At 40.6% G+C, this 26,736-nt stretch overlaps 1 protein-coding gene and 1 long non-coding RNA gene across 9 annotated transcripts in view; one reads left to right on the top strand and one right to left on the bottom strand.

Annotated features, from left to right (window-relative positions):
* MECOM (MDS1 and EVI1 complex locus) overlaps nt 1–26,736 on the bottom strand; it is a 558,007-nt gene that overhangs the window by 404,400 nt on the left and 126,871 nt on the right. The window contains exon 2 of one of the 8 annotated variants that reach the window (XM_060639163.2): nt 7,269–7,373. The exons of the other annotated variants lie outside the window; for them this stretch is intronic. The gene's annotated coding sequence lies outside the window, so the exon portion shown is untranslated. The remainder of the gene's footprint in view (nt 1–7,268; nt 7,374–26,736) is intronic. 8 annotated transcript variants of the gene reach the window in all.
* LOC132683354 (uncharacterized) lies at nt 14,599–19,289 on the top strand. The gene is made up of 3 exons (XR_009612177.3): nt 14,599–15,334; nt 15,835–15,947; nt 17,979–19,289. It is a non-coding gene; the product is annotated as an uncharacterized LOC132683354 (long non-coding RNA).

Genomic DNA, 26,736 nt, shown 5'->3' with positions numbered 1-26,736 from the left:
ATGGGGGTGGGGTGGGACGCAGTGAATCGATGAATGGCCCAAAGAGGAATTTGATAATAGATTCACTTTAATAGAAAGGCAGGGAGGGAGGAAAAAAAAAGAACAAAGAATTATTTTCTGAAGTTTAAGTTCCTAAAAATTTTTCTCAGGTTGTTAATGAGCAGAAGAAGAACACACACACACACACACACACACACACACACACACACACACACACACACATTTTGCCTAACATCCATTACCATACCTGTCAATCCTATAAATAAGTTTGGTGATTTTATTTAAGATACACCTGAGGGGAAACTATTCCTATAAACAACACCATCCTCTGATTTAAGAAAGCCATGCAACTTAAAAAAAAAAAAAAAAAAGAATAGTGAAATTAAATTATTTTTTCCTAAAAACTTTCTAAAGTATATATTCAAGGTTGTTGCCTTTTAATATAATACTCCTCTCTGACCATTGTACTGCGAACTATTTTATGGCTTCTTTTATTTCTCATTGATAATCAGGAAACTTTAAAAACTATTACTGAACCCAGTGAAAAACTTAATGCCTTAGTGAAGGTCTTACTTTTAGTTACCAAATGAACTTGAACCTATAGTCATCCAGCCTATATACAGTCATGGAAACACCAAGTTATGAAGCTGAAAGAGTCTTATGCAAATATAGGCCTTTAAAAGTTACCAAATAAAATACAAATCATCACTAAATGCCACACTCTGATAAATACCAAAGCGAACTTCTACTAATGTGCCTGAGGACTTCATCTCCCCCCAAAAGGCTGAATAGCAGAGAGTCACCTATGTAAGAATTGAATTTTGTACTAAAAAGCGAATGGCCCATTTGTGAGAAGCAATTCTGGCGATTTGTCAGATTTGTCCTTTGGTGTCTGGCTTATTTCACTTAGCATAATATGCATGTATCAGGATTTCATTCTTTCTTAACGCTGAATGACATTCCACTGTATGCATATACCACATTTTGTTTATTCATTCACCTGTTGATGGGCATTTAGGTTATTTCTACCTTTTAGCTGTTGGTAGTAAGGCGGCTATGAACATTGGTGTACAAGTATTTATTTGCATCGCAGCCTGTTGGCATCGGGCTCACGTGCCCTGGTTAGAAAGTTAGGAAGACAGGTATGACATCTCTTGACTCAGTTTGTACCATATCAACAACCACAAGATGCTCAACAAATATCTTCTAATAACAGAAATCAGATTCAGCCTCTTTGGGTCAATTACATGTTAAGCCTAAATCCTCTTATAGGCTGCAGGCAATCTCTGACACGTGCATTGTGCTAGTTAAGGGCAAAAGCCAAACAATGTGTTTATGCACAGGCTTTTCGGAACACTCATCTTCCCGTGTCTACTCACGCATTCAGACCAGCAGGCCCAGGGAGGCTGTAGCCAATTCTGCTCACAGTGAACTTCTGCAGTCACTTCATGCTTGGAATGTGGAGGGGGAGCCTTTTTTTTCCTACTTCCTGTTTCTAATTTTCAGGCAGCACCTGTCACCAACAGTCTTGACTTTCACAGTTTTCTTTTGAGTCTCTTTGCTTTTTTTCTCATACTTGTTCTAAGGTTTATCAGAGGAAACACTTGCCCTCCCAAGGATGGCCTCCACGCTGTGACAGATTAATCCAAGTTGAGTGAACTTCCTTCAGACAGAGGACACTAATTATTATGAAGGCACTTAGAACACAATGCGAGCTGACATCTGACAGACCATTCCCTGCCAGCTCTGCATTGTCTTAATGTCAGACCCTGTCAGTTCCCAGCCTTAATTACATCCTGTTTACAAACATTAGGCCTGACTTCAGATGAAGCCTTAACAAAGGTTGACAAAGGTCAGGGTCACATCGCAAGGATGTTATCTGTCTGTACTCTCCTCCTGATAAACCAGAGGTAGAGGGCTGATTTGGGAGATAGCTTTCAGAGCAGAAAAATGCACTGTGGTCACTGGAATATCTAATCTCTGCGGACACATTTTCATCCAATCTAAGCACTGTGGCAGGGACCGAGGGCCAAATTTAGAGGACCAACTTGGTGCTGCTTGTTATCTGAAATCCCCTGAGGGCAGACATGGCAAGTGTTGGGAAAAACCTTCAGCAGGAAGGCAGTAGTCACCCTTTGCCACTGAATCAAGAAAAACAAATTCAAGAGTTAAAAAATGGAACCCACTTAAAAAGAGCAAAAGTAGCAAAGTAGCAAAATTTCTAAAGCAAAACACTCTTTAGATTCATTTTACATATTAGATTGGTAGGTACCTATCACATCAGACTTTTATTCAAAGCAATCAGATCAGACCTGGACATTTTTGAACTTCAATAGTTAAACAGTAATTAATATAATACCTCATCAATTTTTTCAGGCTATGGCCTTAGTGATCAGCCATCAATCTCTATATTTTATAAATGGGAAGACGACGGCCCAATGTGATCGAATTATTTAACATAATTAGATCTTACTGCACACTGATTGCTAGAATCTCCCACACCTAGTCTAGGGTTTTTTGGAAGCAAACACTTTTTTTTTTTTTTTTTTTAGTATTCTTACTGAGTCTGGCATCTAATACCAGATGTGTGTTTAACAACTTATTCATTTTGTACCTTCAGCCTTCTTTCTTAAAGAACTAAAGAACTTACATTCTTTTTATCTTAGGTTCCTATCTTCCAACACAGAAATGGCTTTAAATGTTCTTCTCTGGAAGCACTTCTCTAAGTCTTGAAATTCCCTCTAAGTCTTGAAATAACGCACATGCAAGCACTCCACAGATCACTTCTATAGTTGCTTGGGTGCCCATTGGTTCTTCCACATTATCAAGACTTTTACTGTGCTAGGTCTAGATCATTTTCTCACCTGAGTCCAGGGAGCTGCATTCTGTTCAACAGGCTTACTCCACAAATGTATACCTTGTAGAGATAAGTTCCAGTTGTATTTCTAGCAACTTTGTCATAATTGGTTTTTTAGATCATCATTGTTTTGTAGAAACGGCCTCCTGTTGTCTCTAGCTCCTCCCTTGTCACCGACCCTGCCCTGCCACACCCACGCCCGAGGCCACGAAGACTCACTTTCAGGCCTACTGCCTAATCACTCTCCCAAGAACCTCAGTTGGCCTTAGAGTGTCCATTTCTCGCTACTATGAATTTCTTAGGCTTATAAGCCTCTTCACCTCTTTTCCTCCTCATCTCTGTTGGAGGCATCCACAGCAAGAGTGCCAACTCCAACACCGTAAGTCTAAGAATGAATCATTTCTAGGGTCTTCCAGCCCTCCCATTTTGGACAGAAGAAACACCATTCTCTTGATCCCTGATTTTTCTTCTGAGAGTTCTTCTCAGTCCTACCTGCTTCCCTGTAGTAAGGAACCATGTCTTGTGAACTGCTTTGTCCAAAATACCTGCCACAGTACCTCAAACTTAGTAGGTGCTTATTCATATCTGATGCATGGATAAAGGAGCAAAATGAAAGAACCAATGAATGAACAGACAAACTGGGTGAAATCGCTGAGTCTTGTGAAATCTTTCTCCACACCACCCCAGCTCTTCCTTTTCATTTCCCCCTTCACAGCCATCGCCATTTTCAAAGCTTCTGTCACCAGGAGTGTGAAATACCACAACCATGGTTGATTTGACTGCCTTAGTTTCTCCATCTAATCCCTCCTAACCATGGCTGGACACGGATAGTAGTCCTATACAAAAACTGGTGCCTCAGTATTGCCTAAAAAACAGACTCCTTGCAACAATCCTATTGAATATTCTAATTTGCTATATAAATATGTCAAGGAGCTCTAGGCCCAGGTCCAACTTCTGCCAAGAGTGACTTATTTTGTTCCCCCAGGATGACAATGAAATGCTGTTAACTATCCTTTGACTACGATCCTCTGAACAGGTGTGCGCCCCATAACATTCTGTGGTCTAGACCAGATTTCCCAGCTTACAGGAGATTATGTCATTTGGGACTGAATCCAAGACTTGGCTTAAATAAAGATGTATTACTGCCTTGCTGCTCATGCAACGACCGCATGCACAGAGTAAAGGCAGATGAATCTACCCATCAAATGTAATATGGAGCTCTCTGACGACAAACTTGACTTACGGTAGTAAAATTGAGGTTACAGTGAAATTGAACTAAAATCCCTAGGTGTTATACTACTTTAACTTGTTTCACTCATTGTGATGAGCTACATAGTTCAGCAGGTGGTAGTTACCGAAGGTTAAAAACATTGTATCCTAAGACATTTTCATTGTAGAGCTGTAAATTTTGTGTTTGTTATGTCTGCCAGCTAGTGGCTGGAATGCCTAGTAGGAATTTCTATCAATTAGCAGAGGGAATAACTGTGGGGTCGGGGCAGGCAGGAGAGAGGGAGGAGGGCCAAGGGGAAAAAGAATGAAAGAATGAATTCTTTCCTATAAAACCTTGAGGAATTGTGATAAAGCTGGCCTTTTTGTGTGCATTACATACACATTTCAGTGCTAAGTACAGTTTAAAGATGGACAATAATCATCTGTTATCGGGGTTCCACTGACACATTAATGGTTCTATTTGTAAGTCTTAAGACGAGATCAATAATCAAGAGCTTTAAAAACATCAGGCACACCTGCAACTTCTTCCCACCACTTAAAAATAACCGCCTGCTCTTTTTTCAGGGGGGTGTTCTCTGTCCATTGCATTTGTAATGTCAGTCAGATGCACAACCCGCTCTCCCCTCAGAATTGGGTTACAGCCAGTGGCTAACGCCTCCGGAAATACAGACCTAATATTTCACAATAGCTCTACAAGGGTCTGCAACCGCATGCTTTACTAACCCAAACAAGAAAATCTAATTTTAGAGGGAAAAGAGCTGAGAGGGTCATAAGGAAACCATGTCAGTAATCTAGTACATACCTTTATATGTGTGCGAAAGTTCAGTGCTTAAGTGAACTCCCAAATTCCTAGTGCACTCACAATAAGCTGTTTAATTCAACTACAAGGAATCTTACCACAGGATTTCATAAAATGCAACTTTTCCAAACAGGAAAAGAGACCCAAACACAACCGAAAATTCTATAACTCTTAAGCACAGACTCAAAGAAAAGATATCATTTTACAGAATAATTTAGCTTGCCAAGCTGTTTCTACCTTATTCAGTGGCGAATGGTTGGGGACAGGGGAGGAACTAAAAAGTCTGACATGCAAGCGGTCCAGAGACTGTGGAAGCAGAGGCTGCGAGGGTGCAGAATTAAACAGGAACACTCAGTGCCCACTAAGAGATGATCAGGAGGGCTAGAGAATCAATTTTGCCCACAGTGACCACTGGAACCTGGAGTGCCAAAAATCCTTCCTCTCATTCAGGTTTCTGCACCCAAAGCAAGATAATTGTTAATGTAAAACAACGCTAGATTTGATTGTAAAGATGCACCATGTGTAGGATAGGACCAGGTGCCACCTTCGTTCTCTCCTCGGCACCTTGAACAACATCCAGCATGAGGCCAATGCTCAGTCAATGTACATGGGACGCATGAATGGATGAGAGAATGCAGCAAAGGCTTGAATATTATCTTGGTGCCCCCTATGCGTGATCCTTTAAAGCAATCCCTTTAAAATGTCTAAGAGCCAGTATATTTGTAAATCAACTTTTCCATACCCCACAATTCAATTCAGAAAGCAAATGGAAATGAGGAATATAATTTGCTATCTCACTGGTAAGCAATCATAATCCCAATACAAACAGTGATGGATAATTCTGTCTTTGAAAAACAAGAACAGGGCTGTCCAGAGCAGCTCCACTCATACCCCACAACTGGGCAACCAGTCACACCTTCTGAGCATGACAGGAGGAGGCTCAAGTAGAGCTCCTGCCCAAAAGATTCAGCCTCACCTTCATTCCACCATGGCGGCAGCCCTCCCACGGGCCTTTGAGTGGAAGGAAAAAGAGAGGGATCTGCTAGGAGTTTGTGCCATAGGCCAGACTCTTAAGAACAACATTAGCTATGCTCCCGTGACAATCCAACTCACTCCCTCCATATGTCTGCCCATGTTTCTGAGCAGCTGGGAGCTGGCCAACTCCCAGAGGGCCGGCAGCCTAGGCAAATAACAGTCATCACTGACTGATACAAAGTAGATATTCAGTACAGTCTTATAAAGTAAATATTAACATCACAATTTTATGGGAGAGAAAGTTAAGGCTAATTTATTTAGCAGGTGATAGATGGGATATGAACCTCAGTTTGACTCTAAAACGTGAGATTTTTTTCACCACGTTGCTCTGCTTTAAGAGTCCTTTTGTTAAGTTCATACTCCAAATGAGAATATAGTTACATAAAGAGGCACTCTCTCCCGTAGTTAAACTAAGCATCATTTTTAGCTAAAATCCTTTGTATATAATGGCCTAATAATTTAAGCCTGATACCTTAAAGTTTGAAAAAACTGCAATATCACAAAGTAACAAACATCATAGAAGTCGTTCATTCTGCCATATACTAAAGAGGGAACCTTCTTTGTAAGACTATCTTACAAGCTTTACTTGTACTTGTGAAAATAAATATATCATATTAGCACTACATAGTATTTTTCCGCTGGAAGAGTTCAAAGCATTTTTCAAATGCCAATTTTGGTATCTGCTTGAGGGAAAAAAAAGGCTTTAATATTATAGACAAACTCTAGGAGGTATCTCTTAAATAATTTAACTTCCTTCTTCACAAAAGAATGTAGGCATCTCAAGATAAAACACACATCAACACTAAAACTATTCAAGTTGAAGCCCAAAATTCATGGAGAAGTACAAAAAACAAACAAGCTTAATATGGCTGCTGCCATTTGAGCACTGAATTTAGTGTTCAGCTTCTTGAAAAACAAGGTGAAAAGAAAAAACAAAATGGGTTATGTTTAATTCTCCTTATCCAAGAAGAGGGCTTTCTGTGGATTATAGTTTAAGAAACTCTGAAAAAACATTCTACCACTAGTTTACAGAAAATACACAGAAACTTTCATGTGGCTTAAACTAACTCTTGACAAAGGCTAAAGTAACATCATCTAAAAAAGTTTAATTTGTTTCAGATGCAACTCTACTTTCCTTCTACGTGGATCATATCTGATTTTTACACTAATGAATAGTAGACTTAACTTCTTCTATCTCTTTTTTTAAGATCTTGTAGTCTGTACATTTTCAGGATTGAAGTTCATCTTTTTTTAAGGTAACATCTACAGACCATTTCCTATGCAAGCTTATCCCAGCACTCAGCATGCATTCTCTTGACTGAGACTTACGGCTTTCAGAGATCTTACCCTCTGTGTCAGAACCATAAGCAGGAGGTCCAGGAGTCCAGCCCAGGTTTGTCTGATTCCAGAACCAAGCTCTTAATCATTATGCCACAAATCCTCTTCCATCATCTGTTTACCATAAGGGGGTGCAATATTTTTATCTGTATTTCCAAAGTCAGGTAGATAAGAGCATCTTCCTAGGAAATTAATATTTTCCTTAGGTCAATTCTTTAAGGGTAGACTCACAAAGGAAATCTGGACATTAGTTGCTTTTGATCAGATAAAGGGTTTGAAATCATAACCTGGATTTTCTTTTAAACCTAAGCAACAACAGATGATAAATATTGCAACGTGTAGTTAAATGAAAAGGGTCTATATGGATGGTAAGAAGTTATTTGCTTCATGGAATAAGCAATAGGAACTTTCTCTTCAGGGCACCAATCAACTCAAATTCAGTTGAAAGTAAGCAATTGTCATCACGGATAATGTTCTAGATGAAATCAGTTACTGGTCAAAGCAAACACCTAAAATACCAAGAACCACACTACAAAAACCCAGGAGTAATTATCACTCATCATTGCCCTGGCAAGAAGCTCCAGGGAGACCAAGGACTGAATGAGTAAAGGGACCACTATCACCTCTTAAATCTTGGCCGACTATTTCCAGATGAGCTATTTGGCGTAGTGAGGAAATGGAGCTCAGAAATCTTGCCCAGATGTTGGATTTCAGCTAGAAATTACCAATCATTTGGTTCATGAACCTTTAGTTTCATTTATAAAGCAATGGATGTATCTAAGCATTCTAATTTTGCAACTACTTTCAAGCAGATTTATCTTTGAACTTTGTGAAGACTTACCCAATATATGTCTAAGCATGTAGACATTTTCAGTTATGAGGGGGGAGAAAAGAAGATATTGCTAATTTGTCCCAGGTCAGTTATCAAGGGGAGGGAGTGTCCTCTTGGGCCTATACACATAAACTCTTTCTCTGTCTTCAAATCAGCCTAAAATACCCTCCAAACCCCAAAGTTTTTCAAAAATATGTAGACAAAAATATCTACAGTTACTGCTATTTTCAAAAATTACAGTAAAAGAACACCTAAGCCACAAGTGATGGAAACTGTTTCTCATAAAGACATTCCCAAAACAATGAGAGCCCAACGTGAGCCCAAGGGTTTCCATCCATGGATTCAGTCAAGCTCTGTGCCAGGTACTAGGGATTGAACAATGAAAAACACCAAAATAGCCGTTGTCCTCAAGGAGTTTATATTCCAACAGAGAAGAAAGACACTGACCATCAAATCATGCATAGCTATTTAATTAAAACTGTGTTAAGAAAACAGCTAACAAGTGAAGCTTTGGTGCCCTCCAATTTAATTTAAAGGAGCCTAGATTCCTGATGGGGTGAGGGGAGAAACAATAAGATGTCTATTATCCAAAAGCACCCCCAAAAGAATGCTTTTGAAAATAAACCTTAGAAGCATTTTTCCTGGAATTCTGGACCTAACCCTCCAATCCTGGCAACTGGATTCATTGTTGAGTCTGGTCACCAAGTTGAAATAGCAAACTAGCCCCATAAATTCAAATCCCCGGATATATAGATACATATGTACTATATATTTTACTCTCTACTGTTTTTTTTTTCCTTGCCAGATTCACATTTTATAGGCATCCTCATAGCAACTCTGGGAATGGTTCCATCTTAACTTGACAGCCAAAGGGACAAAATCTTGACTTTCTTTCCGTTTCCTTTCTACAACTAATAATTTTTTTTAATAAATAAGAACACTTCTCTCAGGGTAGAATCAAATCAAGGCTCATCTTAAAAAGAAAAGTAGAAAAATGTTTGTCTAGTTTTAAAAACAACTGCTATGATCTAACCTGAATTTTAAAATCAGAGAATCAAATGATGCTACACTTTGGTTAAATCTTAGAATGTATCTCATCCAGCCCTTCATTTTACAGATGAAGAAACTGATATGTGCTATTGATTTGTGAGAGCCTCAATCAGTTAACCCTTGAGACACTGAATGTAGTACATTTCAAAGGCACATGAACTTCGACACAGAACCACAAGAAGAATGGAAACCATCTAAATACACCAAATTGCAAAAGCACAGCTGTATATAGTCACAACCATATTAACTGGTAAATCACTACTCTTCAGTGCCAGGGATACAAAGTAGTTCTACGCAGAAAGCAGTGTGGTTGTGATACCAACAGAAACACCCAATTCAGTGCCTGGCTCTGAGCAGAGACTCCACTTTTATCAAGAGACCATCATAAGGAAAGATGGGGAAGGGAAGAGAGAATCAGCATGGCTTCTTGCCCCAACAAACACCTGCTGAATTAGATGAAAAGTACCCTAAGGCTACTTGGATTTTGAAAAGCAAAAGTTTGGGAAAACTACTCTGCCCATTTTTTTTTTCTGTTGCTCACTGACGTAGACACTTAGGATTTTTGACCGCTCAGTATCCACTCTGTCTTTTCAGTAATAGTTGCTGTTTCCCTCTCCCACTCATAGATCTGTTGCTCAGCTGGGGTCTTTCACACCAGACTCCAAAATAGAGCACATGACCCAGGCATGGCCAATAGGATCATTTCATCCCTTGGCTAGAGTGATTGGTTTGAGGTGAGGCATGTGACCCAAGCCAAAGCATTTATAGGGAAAAGTGGGAAAGAGAAGAGTTTTTCTTGTTACTAGCTGAGAGGTTCCTGAAACCACAATAAGAAAGGAGACAACTGAGAATGAAGCCAACATAGAGGAAAGCAGAAGAGAGATGGAAAGAGTCTGAGCCATGATGACATTGTTGAATCCCTGGGCTTAGCACCTGCCCTCAACTTTTCAGTTACCTGCTCCAGCAAAATCTTTGTCTTTATTTTCTTTTTTAAGCAAACTGAAATTGAATTTATATCTTTTGCAAACACAAGTGTCCAGACCAATAAACTCATCATCCCTACCTTGTACCCTTCCCAATCTCCTCTTCGTTGGCCTTCCAGTACAGTGAAATGGTCACCAGGAGGCCTGAGTTCTGATCCTGGGTCCCACTTCCTAGAGCCACAATCTCTCTAAGACTCAATTTCCTACAAAAAGGGGGTGGAGGCTGTATCTCCCTATCTAACAATGTTAAGATAAATCTTATCTTGAAGTTTTGAGACCCAAGACAAGTCATTAATACAAAAGCACTCTGGTAAGTATATAATGTTTTCAAACATAAAACTTCATTATTTGATAAAAATTCTAGAATTCTCTCATTCTTCATTTTGGTTCCCCTGTCGCCCTTCTTCCATTTTGTTAAACAAAAACATGGGTCACCATCTAAAAGGTTTGTATTGGGCAATTGTCCAGCCATTTTCATAAAAATTTTAAATCTTAATTTAAAAAATTAATTAAAAATATGTAGAAAAGTATGGGAATGCAAGCTGGTGCAGCCACTCTGGAAAACAGTATGGAGGTTCCTCAAAAAACTAAAAATAGAACTACCTTATGGCCCAGCAATTGCACTACTAGGCATTTATCCAAGGGATACAGGTGTGCTGTTTCGAAGGGACACATGCACCCCAATGTTTACAGCAGCACTATCAACAATAGCCAAAGTATGGAAAGAGCCCAAATGTCCATCAATGGATGAATGGATAAAGAAGATATGATACACACACACACACACACACACACACACACACACACACACACTGGAGTATTACTCGGCAATCAAAAAGAATAAAATCTTGCCATTTGCAACTACGTGGTTGGAACTGGAGGGTATTAGTGAAGGAACTGGAGTGTATAAGTGAAATTAGCCAGCAGAGAAAAGACAAAAATCATATGACTTCACTCATATGAGGACTTTAAGAAACAAAACAGATGAACATAAGGGAAGGGAAACAAAAATAATATAAAAACAGGGAGGGGGACAAAACAGAAAAGACTCGTAAATATGGAGAACAAACTAAGGGTTATGGGAGGGGTTGTGGGAGGGGGGATGGGCTAAATGGGTAAGGGGCACTAAGGAATCTACTCCTGAAATCATTGTTGCACTATATGCTAACTAATTTGGATGTAAATTTCAAAAAATAAAAATAAAAAATAAAACAAGTTAAAAAATTTAAGTGATATTAAAAAATATGTAGAAAAGTAGGAGTTTAGTGGCATAGATGTCCAGCAAGATAAATTTAAAATTGCAGCTCTATACCTAACCAAGCTGTGTGTCTCTGGCCAAGATATTTAATCTCTCTGAGCCTCAATTTACTGATATGTTCAGCAGGGATAAAATCACCCAACTTTTTGGATTGTGAGAAATAAAGCATATACACAAGGTCTGACAATAGGTGAAGTTCCATAAATGGAAGGGATAATATTGGTCACTGTTATGTATTATTAAGAATCACAGAGACCATAGGGTTAAGTCTAAAAGGTATATGGGGCTAGAAGGATGATACAGGGGACCAGAGATCACTATGACAGGAAAGATTTAGTGAGGTCTAGGCTGGTTGGGTCCAGAGTCCTTGAGTCAGAGGGTAAAAAAATAGCAGTACTACTCTTTGTTCATAATGTATATTTTGCCTACTCCCCTCATATTTTTTGAGACACTGGACTTTGAGATCCTCAAGCTCAGGGTATGTGTCTTGATTATTTTTGTATGTCTGACCTTTAAGAAGTACTTTGTGGGGGCGCCTGGGTGGCTCAGTCGGTTAAACGGCCGACTTCGGCTCAGGTCATGATCTCACGGTCCGTGGGTTCGAGCCCCACGTCAGGCTCTGTGCTGAAAGCTCAGAGCCTGGAGCCTGTTTCAGATTCTGTGTCTCCCTCTCTCTGACCCTCCCCCATTCATGCTCTGTCTCTCTCTGTCTCAAAAATAAATAAATGTTAAAAAAAAAAAAAAGAAGAAGTACTTTGTGAATGCCCACTGTGATTTGAACATGATAATCTCTTGTCCTAAAGGAAGGGTTGCCTCCACTTTTTGCTGTCCATTTCCAAGAATAAGAAAACCAAAGCCCACGAGCATATTATTTTTCACTGAAGAGTGACCTGTGAGTCTTTGTGTGATTAAGTTTGTCTCCCAAAATGTTCTCACATATCTCCAGCACTCCTAGTGTCTCCAGTAGTATGGAGATTAATGCTCTGGGAGGTGTGGTTCAGACCAGTGTAGCATTGGCATCACCTGGGAGGTTGTTAGAGATGCAAATCCTCAGGCCCTTTCCCAGACCGACTGAATCAGAAACTCTCTGGGTGACACCCAGGAATCTGGGTTTCAGCTAGAGCCCCAGGGATTTCGATACACACTAAAATTTGAGAACCACTGCACCACACAGAATCTAGTATCTTTGTTTTTAAAAAGGCATGTGAGTAAAGTTTTAGCATGACCATGTTGAAGGGCAAGTGGAAATTACAATTACAACCTAACTCAATGATTCATCTTCATTTTTATTCTTCTGGTGGCTAACTTATTAAAAAATATTTGCGGGGCGCCTGGGTGGCTCAGTCAGTTGAGCGGCCGACTTCAGCTCAGGTCATGATCTCGCGGTCCGTGAGTTCGAGCCCCACGTCGGGCTCTGTGCTGATAGCTCAGAGCCTGGAGCCTGTTTCAGATTCTGTGTCTCCCTCTCTCTGACCCTCCCCCGTTCATGCTCTGTCTCTCTCTGTCTCAAAAATAAATAAATGTTAAAAAAAAAAATTTTTTTTTTAATAAAATAAATAAATAAATAAAATATTTGCTAAATATACACAATGCAAAGATGAGTAAGATTACACTCTGTACCTTAACTTTAGTTTCCTTTCTTAAGGGACGAGGGTCAGCTGCAGGTAGGGCCACCACATTCCACATGGCAGTCAGAACTGTAGATTGTCCTCTGGAGGGTATGTGGAGTTCATAAGAATTCTGCATCTTTATCAGGCCCATTTTTGATATTATGATAGACTGAGTAGCCATCTGCCATGGTTTACAGGGGTCAAACCTACTGCTCCAAAGTACAATAGCCAATGTGTGCTAGGAACCCTAGAAAAGTCCTAGAATCAGGTCCTTCTAGACTCTCCCGGCATCTTAGTCCTGGGCATTTACAGATCACATGTGATCATATCAATGTGAATGCAAGAAGAAAAAGGTACGGCAATAATATAAAGTATAGATGCAGTTGGTATAAACCATTGTGGCAAAAGAAATTTAAAAAGAAAGCTTAGATAATGTAATCAATCTTCTTCTGATACGTTTGACAACTACCTAGACTTCGCCAGATTTTATTAGAGCTCTGAAATAGTGAGTGTTTTTAGTAATTGAAGTACACAAATTACCCTACTCTTTTATGTACTTGTAAAGATCCAGTATTTAGTGCCAGAGCCAGCATTTGAAGATTTAAATGTAGAGAACCTTGATTAGCTGCAAGGCTTTTCCAGCATAACTGATGTCAGGAGACAAGTATAACATCATATTACAGATAATTTTTTAAGTGGTCATCACTTTGAAAAATTAACATTAGAATCGGCCTAGCTGAGCTCTTTTATCTTTTTTTAACAGATAATTAACAAACAAAATTTGACAGTAAAACTACTAAGTAGAAAGACATCCAAAAGCAATCTTCCCTTCCAGACAGGCCCAGGCAAGACCCCAGCAGGGACCACACAAACACCTGGGTGCTGGGTCCTAGAGAATGCCTCTATCCTCTAAAGATAGGTCTTGCCCTTTCTCTAAATTTCACAACCTGGTTTTGAGGGATAGGAGGAAAGATAATCCTCAAGAAGGATCAGTGTATAGCAATGGCATTCCAATGGAAATTTACCATCAACACTCACCAGTGCAGATAATCCCCTTCTGCCCTAAGGGAGACTGTCTCCCTCTAAAGAGAAGGGAGAATCAGGCTTAATTTGCCCTTTTGCAGACCAGATACTGAGTTCTGTACTACAAATTTGCGTAATGGAAGACCAAATACTTGCAGCCACCACACTGGGCTAAGTACTTCCTTAGCCATTAAGCTGGAAGCTTGAAGGTCCCCCACATGCCTACTCCCAGCTTCTTTAGTCTGTTATCTACACAGTGTAAGAAAATATTCCGGCCAGAACTCTTTTTTTTTTTTTTTTTTTTTTAATTTGTTTAATGTTTACTTACTTCTGAGAGACAGAGAGAGACAGAGCTCGAGCAGGGGAGGGGCACAGAGAGAGAGGGAGATACAGAAACCAAAGCAGGCTCCAGGCTCTGAGCTGTCAGCATAGAGCCCAACGCGGGGCTCAAACTCATGAGCTGCGAGATCGCGACCTGAGCGGAAGTCGAAGGTTCAACCGGCTGAGCCACCCAGGCGCCCAATTCCAGCCAGAACTCTTAAGGAAGATTGTCAGATTAGCAAATAAAAATGCAAGGCCCCCAGTCAAATTTGAATCTGAGATAAGCAACAAATATTATATACCCATTACGAATGTATATACAAATATATACACATTTTTTAAATCTGAAATTCGAATTTGACCGGGCATTCTGTATTTTTATCTGACAGTCCTATCTCTAAAGCTATCAATGAGGAATTTCCATGTTGGAGCTAAATACTAGGCCAAGTTGAAAAGAATATGGGAATGTAGAATCTGAACTTTTTGATGTGTACAGGGTCCCGCAGATTGCACCGTGCTTTACTTTACAACTTCTCTGTGAGGTAGGACCAAAGTCCTTAATCCCCATTTTATGAGTGTAGACTCTAAGTTAAAGCATTGCACAAGGTTACAAAGCAAAGTAGAAGAGCTGGGATTCAAATTAAGATCCTCTGGCGTTTTTTTCTAGGGGGTTCTGTCAATCACGACACTAAACAAACAGAAGAGCAGGAAGAATTTAAGAGATTGGCTAGAAAGCATTGCTTTAGCAAGCAAAAATACCTGGCCCAAGCATGGACACTCTTTTCTGTTTTTGTGCCTAAGTAAGCAATCATCTGTCTGTGTTCTTTACAGGCTGAGAGTGGCCATTAAGAAATGAAAGCGAGTTTAGATTTCACCGGCATGTTTGGATTTGACGACATTTTGCATTTCAAGAAACCAAGGTCAGCTCAACCCTTTTTTGCACTGGGACCCAGCCACCACTGTGATTTAAGCAAAGAACTACACTGGTGAATTTAAAGGTAAGTGGTGGCATAATCGTTCACTGCCTCACATGCTTCCATTTGCTGAGGACTGTCTTTACTCCTAAATCTAGTAAGGAGAGCTGTGTTTCACTTCACAAAATACTAGCAAGTTCTGAGATGAGGTCGAATTTATCCTTGAGAATACACTTGGAGACTAAAAAATTGTGTATTGTTGGGAAAAGTTAACCTTTCCAACATTAGCTCCCTCTTGCATGTGCCTTATTTTCTAACTCCCAGCAAAGTGATAGAAGAACTCTTATTAGAAAATTACAGAAAACTGAACCTCATACCTCTTGTTAAAAAAAAAAAAAAAAAAAAAAAAAAAAGACATCTTGCGGGATTAATCTACCACTGCTAAGGCATTCCCAACTCAAATTTTTCTCTATTCTCCCACAAAATCAAATGCCCAGCTATATTTACCACAGCAAAAGAAATTAGTTGGGTTTCTAATATCACAGAAACAAACTAATATTTCTCATGTGTTTATTCGTTTTTAGAAGCTGGGCAAGGAGTAACAATTGCCTGTGACAACTGTCTGTGAAGAATATCGTTCTCAGAAATTCCAAACTGCCCCAGAGCTGTGGCAGGAAAGTCCACAGATTATTATTGGGTAATGACATTGGAAATAAAAAAGTATATAGTATTACAGTATTGAGCTATTAGAGTAGGGAATCAATTCAAGGAGACAAGCAAAATTTATATACTTTATTGATTTTAAATTTTACATGCTCTGCTATATGAGTAAATCTTTTGTAGTAATTCTAAAGCTTTGAAACATTGTAAATAACAAGGACTGTGGGGAGTTCAGAACAGCCATTTTTTCAAACTGAAAGTATATAGCCTTTAATGCATATTAGAAGAAATTGGGGTAATGAAATACCTTAAAGCTAACTTAAGTCAGGGCTAGTGTGGGTTTTTTTTGGTCTCCAAAGAGTGAGCCTGTATCAGGTAGTGAAGTAATTCCAGGTAGCATTGTACTTAAGGAAAAGCGTAATTAAATTGATCCTATTGTATTACATAAATCCAACATATCCTGTGTAAACTCAGAAACAGGTGGCTCTTTGTAAAAAGTAGCTGGCTATTAACCAATAGAAGTAAAATTTTCTCATACAAAAACAAATACACGGGAGGAAAACCTTGAAACAAAGGGTAACTTGGGATTCCATGATCAAAGAGCAAATCGAATTTGAAATCACCCCTGCATGTTCCGTGTGCCTGAATCCAGAGCCTCCACACTGGGCAGTGGGTGAGCCTGTCTCCAGACAGGCATTTGAGTAAGCCAGTCAGGTTCCTGGAGCCTGCCACCTTTATTAAAAATAATTGCAGCCTGGGTAATTTGTAATTTTCAATCATACATGTAATATAGAAAATGACAGACAAGGCGGGGGGAGTTTTATATTTTTATTGCAGGGAGCCTGACTGACACTTCACAAAACGTTTTGACACATTCAAGTGTGAGCAACAAATCTGTCCACCGATTCATAAGCCACATGTTTACTTAAAGAAGCCTACCCCAATAAATGAGGATCAAAATCCCAAGTGCTTAAGTCCGTAAAATTCCCTACAGTGAACTAGCACCGACAGAATACATTCTGACCTCCTTAAGATGAGTGAGGATTTTCAAATAAATATATCCTGCTTATATCATTTTTAGGTCTATACACTATTTTTTTAATTGTGAGAAGCCACACATGGACCTTTCCTATATTTAAGCTTGCAAGAATATTAAAGTGAATGCAGTAATCAGATAACTAAAGCCTAATTATTTTCTGCAATTTAGACTTCTGTTTACTCAGAGCACATCTAGTATACTCATTTAGAAGCTCTATTAGCTACAAAGTTTGATTTTGTTTTCCCAGTGTGCCACTCCTCAGCCATGGAAAATCATGATTCTTCACATTTACGAGTACCTAAAGGAAATGATGGTGACCCTAAAACACATCAGATTCAGATGAAAGAAAAGGGTCTCCATATTTATTAAAAGGGGACAAGAGCTCTGTATTTCTTAAGGCTTCTAATGTGAGCTATTGAGAATGGAAATCAAAATCGTAACTATTAACACTTAAAAGTTGGGCAATGAATCATTACATTACAGTGTCTTAAAATGCGAAACCTTCTCAAAACTGGGTATTTCTAACCAACCCACCAGCATAGGCAACCTTTGTGTGTTGGAGAGGGGGAAGGGGGGGGGGGGGGACTCCTGTTGGGGTGGGAAATGAGTGGGAATTGTAGAGGAGAAAAGGAAAGGAAAGAAATCTAACTCAAGGACCTTGAAAAGTTAATTTGGAAACTTTTGTTAGTGACTTTGGACTTCATTAAACTCCATGCATCACTATAGCAGCATGATCTCAACGGTTTGAAAGGTATTTGTCATCAGCAAAAGAAAAACATTATTTTTAAAGGAGTAAAAAGATTGATGCATCACTGCGGACCACTTAAGCCCCACACAGTTTCAGTCTTTAGTATTAATCTAAACGTGATGGCTTTTGCATACGGTGCATAATTAAACATTTTCTTTTCAGAGCTTTATAGAATCCCCATATGTTTTTAGTGGCATCATCTGAATGTTTTTCTTAATAATTCTGGCAGCCCGCTCCTGAATCTTCAAGTTTGTTTTTTGTTCCTAATATCTTTTCTACAGAGGCCGCATTGTGCCAGAGATTGAATAAAGCTCTGAGAGCCTCATCGTCAAGGAAGACACACACTCACAGACTCACACACGCTCACATTCTGCTCTCTCCTCTCTCCTCCCTTGCAGCCGGCATTGCTGTTGGCACAGAGAAAAGATGTGTGTGAGAGTGGGCAAGGAATGAACACAAGACTCCGTGCCAAAGCCTCACTCTCCCATGTGGCATGTTCCCTTTCTCTTCTCTAGTAGGACTTAGCTACCTCATGTTAGGTGTCTGCCTGTCCGTCTGCCTGCCTGTCTGTCTATGAGTGTTTGGTGAGCATATTTACGTGTATACGTACCAATGGGGCAGCTGCAACATATGGTCTGCCTGACACAGGCTGGACATACCATAATTTGCTGACTCAGTACCTACTGCCTCATGCGAACTGACTTTCTCTTCTTGAGCAGTGGTCCATTTTTTTAACCAAACCCTTTCAGACACGACCCATAAAACTGAAATAATGGAATGTTCACCATTTAGCTTAGTCAGCCACATTTTGAGCTGTAAATCAGAATTACCTCCATTTCAGATGGTATAAATGCAACCCGGTGATCAAGCATACATTCAGGAGGGGACATCGGGATACAATAATAATCTGAGACTACAATACCCATGCCCACCCAGGACTGGTGCCCATGGTCTCCAACACAGAATGTAAGCGCCTCTGCTTGAAGAATAAGTAATTCAGACAGAAGAATGTACACCATTGTTGTTCAAAGGTAGCCGTGAATTTGCCTTATTCCAACATAAATTTAACTTCTGGAAATGGACAAAGACAATAAATAACTCACATTTGAATCACAAGTCTCCTTTAGATTGAGTGTTTGAACTCAGATCCAAGTTTCAAAACATAATATTTTTTAAAGCATTCTCACACTCTTTTCATATTTGTCATCTTGCAATCTGATGATGTGATGAACAAAATGGAAATGGTAACCAAAACGGCTTCCTTATGCGATTTTCCTCATTGAGCTTCATTTATTTACAGATGGCCAAGTGGCTCTGAGGGCATTTGAAGCCGTCCTATTATTAAGAACTGAGCTTTATCAAAAATTTCAAAGACCTGGTTTGTGTTTCAGAATTCCGCAGATGATGTGCCTTAAGTAGAAACAACCACCCTGGAAAGTCTTAAAACATATGCAGGCCAACAAGGGCAGAAACAAATTATCCAGGAATGGGATTGCTATGGTTTTCACTGGTGCTTCTAGCATTTGCTATGGGAACTTGACCGAAGCAAAATAATCTTTAATGGCCTCTCTTTTTAATGGTTCCCGGTAAACAAAAATAATTTTTTAAAAAAACCCGAACCTTAATTTTTCCTTCATCTAAATTGCTATAGGTAAATTTATAACATGGCAAACAGAGTAAAAAAAGAAGACTTCAGAAATGAAATGCCTAAATAAAAATAAAAAGTAAAGTTTAAAAAAAAAAAAAAAGTGGACCTTCTTCCTTATCCAGACACCATTTTGGCGGCTCATCTCCTAGTCCTGGTCAGAAGAAGGAGCTGCCAGAGAACCAAAGCCATAGGGTCTAACAGGCTCATAGTCCCATAGAAACTGTCATATCAAGTCTCCTGTGGGCACCCACACAACTATGCAACCTTGGTTAAATCTTTCTTAAAAGATTGTGAGTCACAAACACCAGCAGGACAATGGCACTTCCATCTAAAATTTGATGAAGGGACCTCCCCTACCCTCCCAGAGCAAAACAGCTTGGGGGCATCTCCACATCTGAGACAACCCTCTCCCCAACATGATACTAACTGACAAAGTTTCCCACATCCAGATCTCAGAGCATTTACCATCACAAACTTAATCCGTGGAAGCGGTAGAATGATTCCCTCCTCTTCCCCAGCATTTGAAAATCAATTGGTGCAGATGACCCCCACTTGGAGGTCTGAGAACAATTCTTGATTAGAGCAATGAGGAATTTTAAGAGTCAGAAGCTGGTAGGGGCGCCTGAGTGGCTCAGTTAGTTAAGTATCTGACTTCAGCTCAGGTCATGATCTCATGGTTGGTGAGTTCTAGCCCTGCTTTGGACTCCGAGCTGACAGCACGGAGCCTGCTTGGGATTCTCTCTCTCTCCCTCTGTCTCTGCTCCTCCCCGATTTGCATGCTCTCTCTCTAACTCAAGATAAGTAAAAAAAAACTTGAGAGAAAAGAGTCCTAAGCTTGTAGGTAGCAGGGCCTGATTTTCAGTGACTTTTCCTTGGGTTTTAAAAGCTGAATGCTAGCCTTCCCCAGTAGAATGGGGCAAATCCCCAGCTTCATACCCTAGTTTTTGTACTTGCCCACTCCCCAAGTTTCTCGAGGACCAAAGCCAGCTGTATTCTGTCTTCCTGCATGCAAACATTGGGTGGGTACCACTTGATGTCAGGAAATGTGCCAAGCACTGGGAAGAAGAATGAGAATAAATAGAGCTCAGTCCCTGCTCTCAAACAGCTCACAGTAGAGAGAAGAACAGAGATACATTTTAAGTACGCTACAAGATGTTCTCATAGAGGCAGAAACAAATTGGTAGGGAGAACAAAAGTGGGGATTGATAAATACGCTGAGGTGGAACCAAGAACAGTTCACAGAAGTAACATCTGAGGTAGCACCTTAAACGCATTCATGTGGTAGAAAAGGCAGAGGGAGAGGAAGAAAGGCATTCTGAGGAGGCCGTACAGCACAGTTAAAGGCAGACGAGTGGTTCTCAGCCTTTTTCAAAGCAATCATCTGGGGATGTTTCTTAAAATGCAAATTGCTGGGTCTCACTCTCGGATTCTGGTTCTGTTGGTCTAACACAGGGATCGGAAGTTTGGATCTTTAACCAGCAGGTAGATCTCAGTCACACGTTGAGAAACAGCTGACCAGGGTCACAAAGGTGCATGGTATTTGCAGGATGAGAAGAAATTCAGGATGAACAGAGCATGGATTGGGGGTGGGGGGTGGGGGTGGGCTGATCTAGTTGACTAGCTTTATGTATTGGAGGGACATTGTCAAGACTTCTGGGCACCTGTGAAGCCCTAAAAATGAGATTCTAGGAAGCTTCAGACACCAAGAGCCACCATCAGAGCTATATAGGGCTGGATCCAGTCTCTACAGCTGTGATCTCTTGGGTGTCCATAGCTCTACAGCAAAGACTGGGGGGAAGAAGACTGGCCTGAGCCCAGACAGCCCAATGTCCCAGACCCAGCTCTACCACTTACTATGTCCTCTTGGCAAGTTATTTAACCATCTTGGGCCTCAGTTTTACCTCTGCAAAATGGGAATAATAACACCAAAATGTCAAGGTTGTTCTAAACATTAAATGGTTTAATACACATGTAATGTCTATCTCAGTATCTTACGTGTAGTATTTTTAATAAAAATACAATTGTAATATCTAACATATGTTGAAAAATTCGGGAAAATAAAAGAGAGAGAGAGAGAGAAATAGTTCAGATTTAGAGTCATAGTTTGCCTACATGGAGAAGATGTAAAATTTCCCCATGACTCAGTCTCCCTGCAGGTTACCAGAGCATCCCTAAAAGTCACCTGTCCATCAGCATTTCAGATCCCCCAGACTTGTTCTCCCATTTTCTGGGTCCCGCCTCAGAGCTCCAGCCTCTTTCTCAAATTGGATGCTCCCTGGTCTGACATAGTTTATTTGCCACTGTGACCACCACCAGAACCTGACCATTTTTCACAGGCTCTATCTCTCCTGATCACACAGAATCCCAAACCTCTCCCAGTGCCGCAGCCATTATTTATGAGGATTGGCACTGTGCCTGAGAGCAATTAATTTATCTGCCAAAGATACACTTAAGTGACTGTCTCATGAGGTTCCTGATCCCTACAGCATAAACAATCCAAAGCGGAGACAGAGCATCCCTGACACTGAGGGCATGGATAACTTTATCTTAAATCCTTACCTCCTCATTATATAAACAATAGTATGATTCTAAATTTCAAGGACACTATGGAGTTTCAAGGCATTTTCCTCTACCTTCTGTCATTTGACCCTCTCCATAACCTCTGGGAGAGGTAAGACTTTCCTCCCATTTTACAGATGTGAAAATATTGAGTTTCAGAGAAATTAGGTGATTTAGTCATACGGCCACTGAACTATAGACGTGAACCCAGGCTTCTGACTCCTGATACTTATGTTCTCCATCATTCTCTACATACCACCTCTCATGTCTGCTTACTTTGACCTTCATCCAGAAAGCCGATAAATGTTCGCGGGTTCAACCCTTCCATGTAAAAGATTACAAGTTTTGAATCACATGAAAATAAAGCCCATATAGCAGAACAGCCTAACAAATAGCTGTATCGATCACTTAAGAAGAGGTCATTAATTCTAAGGACATTGAAGAAATAATTGGGTTCCTTTCTGTACCAATTGGGAGCAGATATGGAGCCATAGCTATTCACCATGGTAGAGTAGAAAGAACAAGTTTTGGATCAAAAGGACCTAGGTTCACAATCCTAACTCTGCCTCTCAGCTGGTCACATGATCTCGAGCACATTGCTGAAATCCTGAGTCTGACTTTTTTCATCCTTTTTTTAAAATTTTTTTTTAATGTTTATTTATTTTTGAGAGAGAGAGTGTGAGCAGGCGAGAGGCAGAGAGAGAGGGAGACACAGAATTTAAGCAGGCTCCAGGCTCTGAGCTGTCAGCACAGAGCCCGACACGGGGCTTGAACTCATGGACCGCAAGATCATGACCCGAGCCGATGTCAGACGCTCAACTGACTGAGCCACACAGGCGCCCCTGACTTTTTTCATCCTTAAGATGGGTGCATCTCTAAACTCAAGCATGATTGTATGACAACAAATACCACAAATCTAACTCAGTAATCACATAGAAGCCCTTAGCAACTGTAGGCCACTTCCCCCAGACTGATGTTACAAACTTTCGTGTGCATGAGAGCTTGTTAAAACCCAGCTTGCTAAGTTACCCCGTCCTCTCATTTCTGATTCAGCAGGTCTGGGACTTTGCATTCCTAACTAGTTCCCCCCATGGACTAGTTCCCCCCCCGCCATCAGTTCCCTGATGCTGATGCTGCGGGGTCCAGGGACGACAACTTGGGAACCACTGCTGTCAAGCAGGACAAGGGTCATGCGGTCATGGAGAAAGAAGTCACTGGATAAAAACCTAAAGCCTAGAATGGCCATGCCAAGCTACCAGATGTTGATCACCAACTCCCAAGCAAAGCCAGCTAAGAAAACAGAAGGCTAAAGACAGCCATAATCCTTTCTCCTTCATGGAACCAGTGTCACGGACTTATTAGGGTCAGATGACTCTGAGCTAAGTAAGCACTTTGTCTAAAACTCCTTGTGATAACTGTGTTTTCACTTAAATCCTTCTGAAATTCTTACACACAGATCTCCCATCTCCCCTTCTAGAAACGTTGCTGACTTATTAACAGTCCCTAGAAGACCTTGGGAGCACGTGATCTAGTGCTTATGAGATCCAGTAGCACAGTCTGATTGAGGGTACTCAACCAAATACCCAGTCACCCTCAATGTGGTTTCTGCATCACTAGCACCTCAGTTATTCCATCGTGCACACACACACACACACACACACACACACACAATTTGCAGAATCAGAGGGTCTATCAGGAGTGCAATTAGGGCAAATCATTTAAGAAATGCACCGGCCATAGCTCATGTTTACACATAAACCTTTTCTCTTAAAGGGCGTGTTGCTTCTTGAAAGGAATCAAAGTACAACAACAAAACCCCAGAAAATACATTAACCCTATTTTATGAAGGTGGTACAGACACTATATTCTCTTTTGTTTCCAGATATGAAGAATACATAAAAGTGTGATGAACAGGCACTGGCATATATATTGTTCTGTTCGTGCGAAGGAGTCTGTAATATATCTCTATTTTGCTGCAGCCAGCTGCCACTGAGTCATCAGTTCCCACTGTATTATCCCGTGCTCAGTTCTGTTGGAATATTAAGCAGCCACCAGATTCCAAACTCTGCATTTCCTCACATTTGGCTCTTCCCTGATCAAGCGTTGTTTCTCTGTGATTATATATATATATATATATATCAAACCCTGGAATCAACTTTCTTTGTTTTATCAAGACCCGGTGTGTAGTGATTCTGATTTATCATTTTTACAACAGTCTCTTCCCTGCGGGCTCCAGGTCGTGATGGTGGCATTGCTACGATTTATGGTGGGGATTGTTGACGGAAAATGTATGCTCTTTTTGATTTTCCTTCTTCCCAACACCTGGTTCTTATTTGTTCAACTCTAGCTTCTGCCATTTTAAGCATTATTTACCATTTGCTGAAATGCATTGGTTTATTTGTTGGGCGTGTGTAAGGTAGAGGATGGATTTTTACGGTTGGCTATCCTTTTTCCTCTTCTCAACCCAACGTGGTTTTTTGTTACATTTTCTTATGTTGTTAGGAACCTGGAGTTCCCATTCATTTCCCATTTGTTTCTCCTTATCTGCCACAACATATTAGGTCTCTCAGAAAGAAAAAGAAAATGCAGGCTGGTTAGGTTCTTCAAGGAGGTTTTTGAATTCTCTGTGCCTCACACTGTAGGTGGTCACCTCCCTTTCCAACCTGGATCCATTATTTATTACTTAGCGAAGGCTCCTCTCTCTCAGAGTCCCAGAGCAAGGCTAATTTTTCTTTAGACTCTAAGAACACTTCAGAATAACTTGGCAAAAGGTAGAGCTTTTGAAGCCTGTTAGGAATCCATTTGCCAATATTGAAGATAATTTTAAAAGGTGGAGATGAAATAAACAGAGATGCTCACACCTGAGAAATGTTTGATTTGAAGGCTGATATTTAGGTCTTCTGTCCAAAGCAATCACAAACCAATCGAGACTATTTTTTTTCCACCAGAAGATGAAAACACCCAGAGTGCTTTCTCCTTTTTAGGTTTTCCCTAATGCACTTAGCAGAGTGCTAGGCACTGTGAATGCCTTCTCAATATTGATTTCACGTTTAACCAGAGTTTCTTTTGTTAATATGCATACTTTTCCAAGAGGTCTGGTAGTTTGGGGTTTAATTTAAATTTTTTTAATGTTTATTTTTGAAAGAGACAGAGCACGTGCAGGGGAGGGGCAGAGAGAGAGAGGCTCCGAAGCAATCTCCAGGCTCTGAGCTGTCAGCACAGAGCCCAGCGTGGGGCTCAAACCCACAAATAGCAAGGTCATGAGCTGAGTCAAAGTCAGGCGCTTAATGGACTGAGCCACCCAGACGTCCCATTTGTGGGGTTTAATTTAAATGGGACTAATACTTCATGCCCTCTCCACCTACCCCTCCACTTATTGCTGAAAACAGAAGTCAGCTTCTCAAATTGCAATTTTTTAAGTTTGTTTATTTATTTTAATAGGGGATGGAATGGCAGAGAGAGAGAGAGAGAGAGAGAGAGAGAGAGAGAGAGAATCCCTAGCAGACTCCACGTTCAGCACAATGCAAGGCTTGATCCCACAATCAAGGGATCATGACTTGAGCCAAAACCAAGAGTCAGAGACTCAACCAACTGAGCCACCCAGGTGCCCCACAAATTGTAATCCTTAAATTTAAAAAGCCCTGAATAAGCCAATCAGATGTGCTATGGTGGAGATTGTTCATAACCCCCGTGATGAGGTACTGCAACATACCATTTTCTCCAGGATAGTTCTGGTTTACAACCTGTTATCTCAGTGTCATTGGTAATAGTGGCATCTTGTCACTCTCAAAAGTGGCCCATTTTAGAAGAAAAGTATATAGTCATACTATCCCATACCTATCCCCCCTTTTCCTCCTTTTAGTAACAAAACCCCTGCTAAGTTTTATTCGATGAGATACTGGGCTGCCCGGGTCAAAACTGCATTCCCCAGTTTTCCTTGCAGCCTAGTGTGGCCAGTTATTTACATGATAAACAAGCACATAGTGCTGTTCTAGGTACTCTACAAATTAACACACTTAATCCTCATCATAGGAGCTAGGTGCTATTTCATCATCTCTATTTTATGGATGAGGAAACTAAGAGGTTAGCTAACTTGACCAAGTGGCAGAGCTAGGATGTGAACCCCAAGAGTCTAATTCCAGAGTCTGCACTCTTGACCCACTACCTCCAAGCGTGACCAAGTGCTGGCCAACGGGATGGGGGAAGAGTGACGTGGCAATCTCTCCACCTCCCCTGCAAAAAAGGAACCTCATTGTCACCCACTCTTTCTTGCCTCATTCTCTCAAAATAAAACGTGGTGCTGAGGAACATACAGACAGAGACAACATTCCAGGAGTTGCAGAAGCCACAAAACAAAGGGATCCTTGGTCAGCCTCGCAGAGCAGAGCACCTTCCCACCCTCAATTGCCTGCCACCTCAGGATCATATGTATGAGAAAAATATCCTATCTCATTTGAGGCACTATCAGCCTGTACCCTAACTAACACATGTCCACATCCCTGCCTCACAAAGTCTCATGTAGATGTTCAGAAGGTAGGTGAGAATCTTCTGTTCCAGTAGCAAAATGAGCCCTCCTGACCAGATCCAAGCATTTTCCCCAAATGCCCCCAAGGTTCCTACCTATGCCAAGGTCTGCTCCCATACCAACATCAAGGACTTTGCCCCAGTACATGTAATTCTTAGTACATAGAAACTTTCCATGGGAGATAGACATGAAAGAGATAATACATAGCCTAGGTCCTTACTCTCAAGCATCTAAGTGCCATCATGGCCTCCTAAATTATTCCAGAGCAAAGGACTCATCACACAGACCTTCCTCTATCCCTGCATGA

Source organism: Panthera onca, chromosome C2 (genome assembly GCF_046562875.1).
Source record: "Panthera onca isolate mPanOnc1 chromosome C2, mPanOnc1 haplotype 2, whole genome shotgun sequence".
Classification (NCBI taxonomy): domain Eukaryota; kingdom Metazoa; phylum Chordata; class Mammalia; order Carnivora; family Felidae; genus Panthera; species Panthera onca.
Note: the sequence above shows the minus strand (reverse complement) of the source record. Positions and strands in the feature narration are given on the sequence as shown.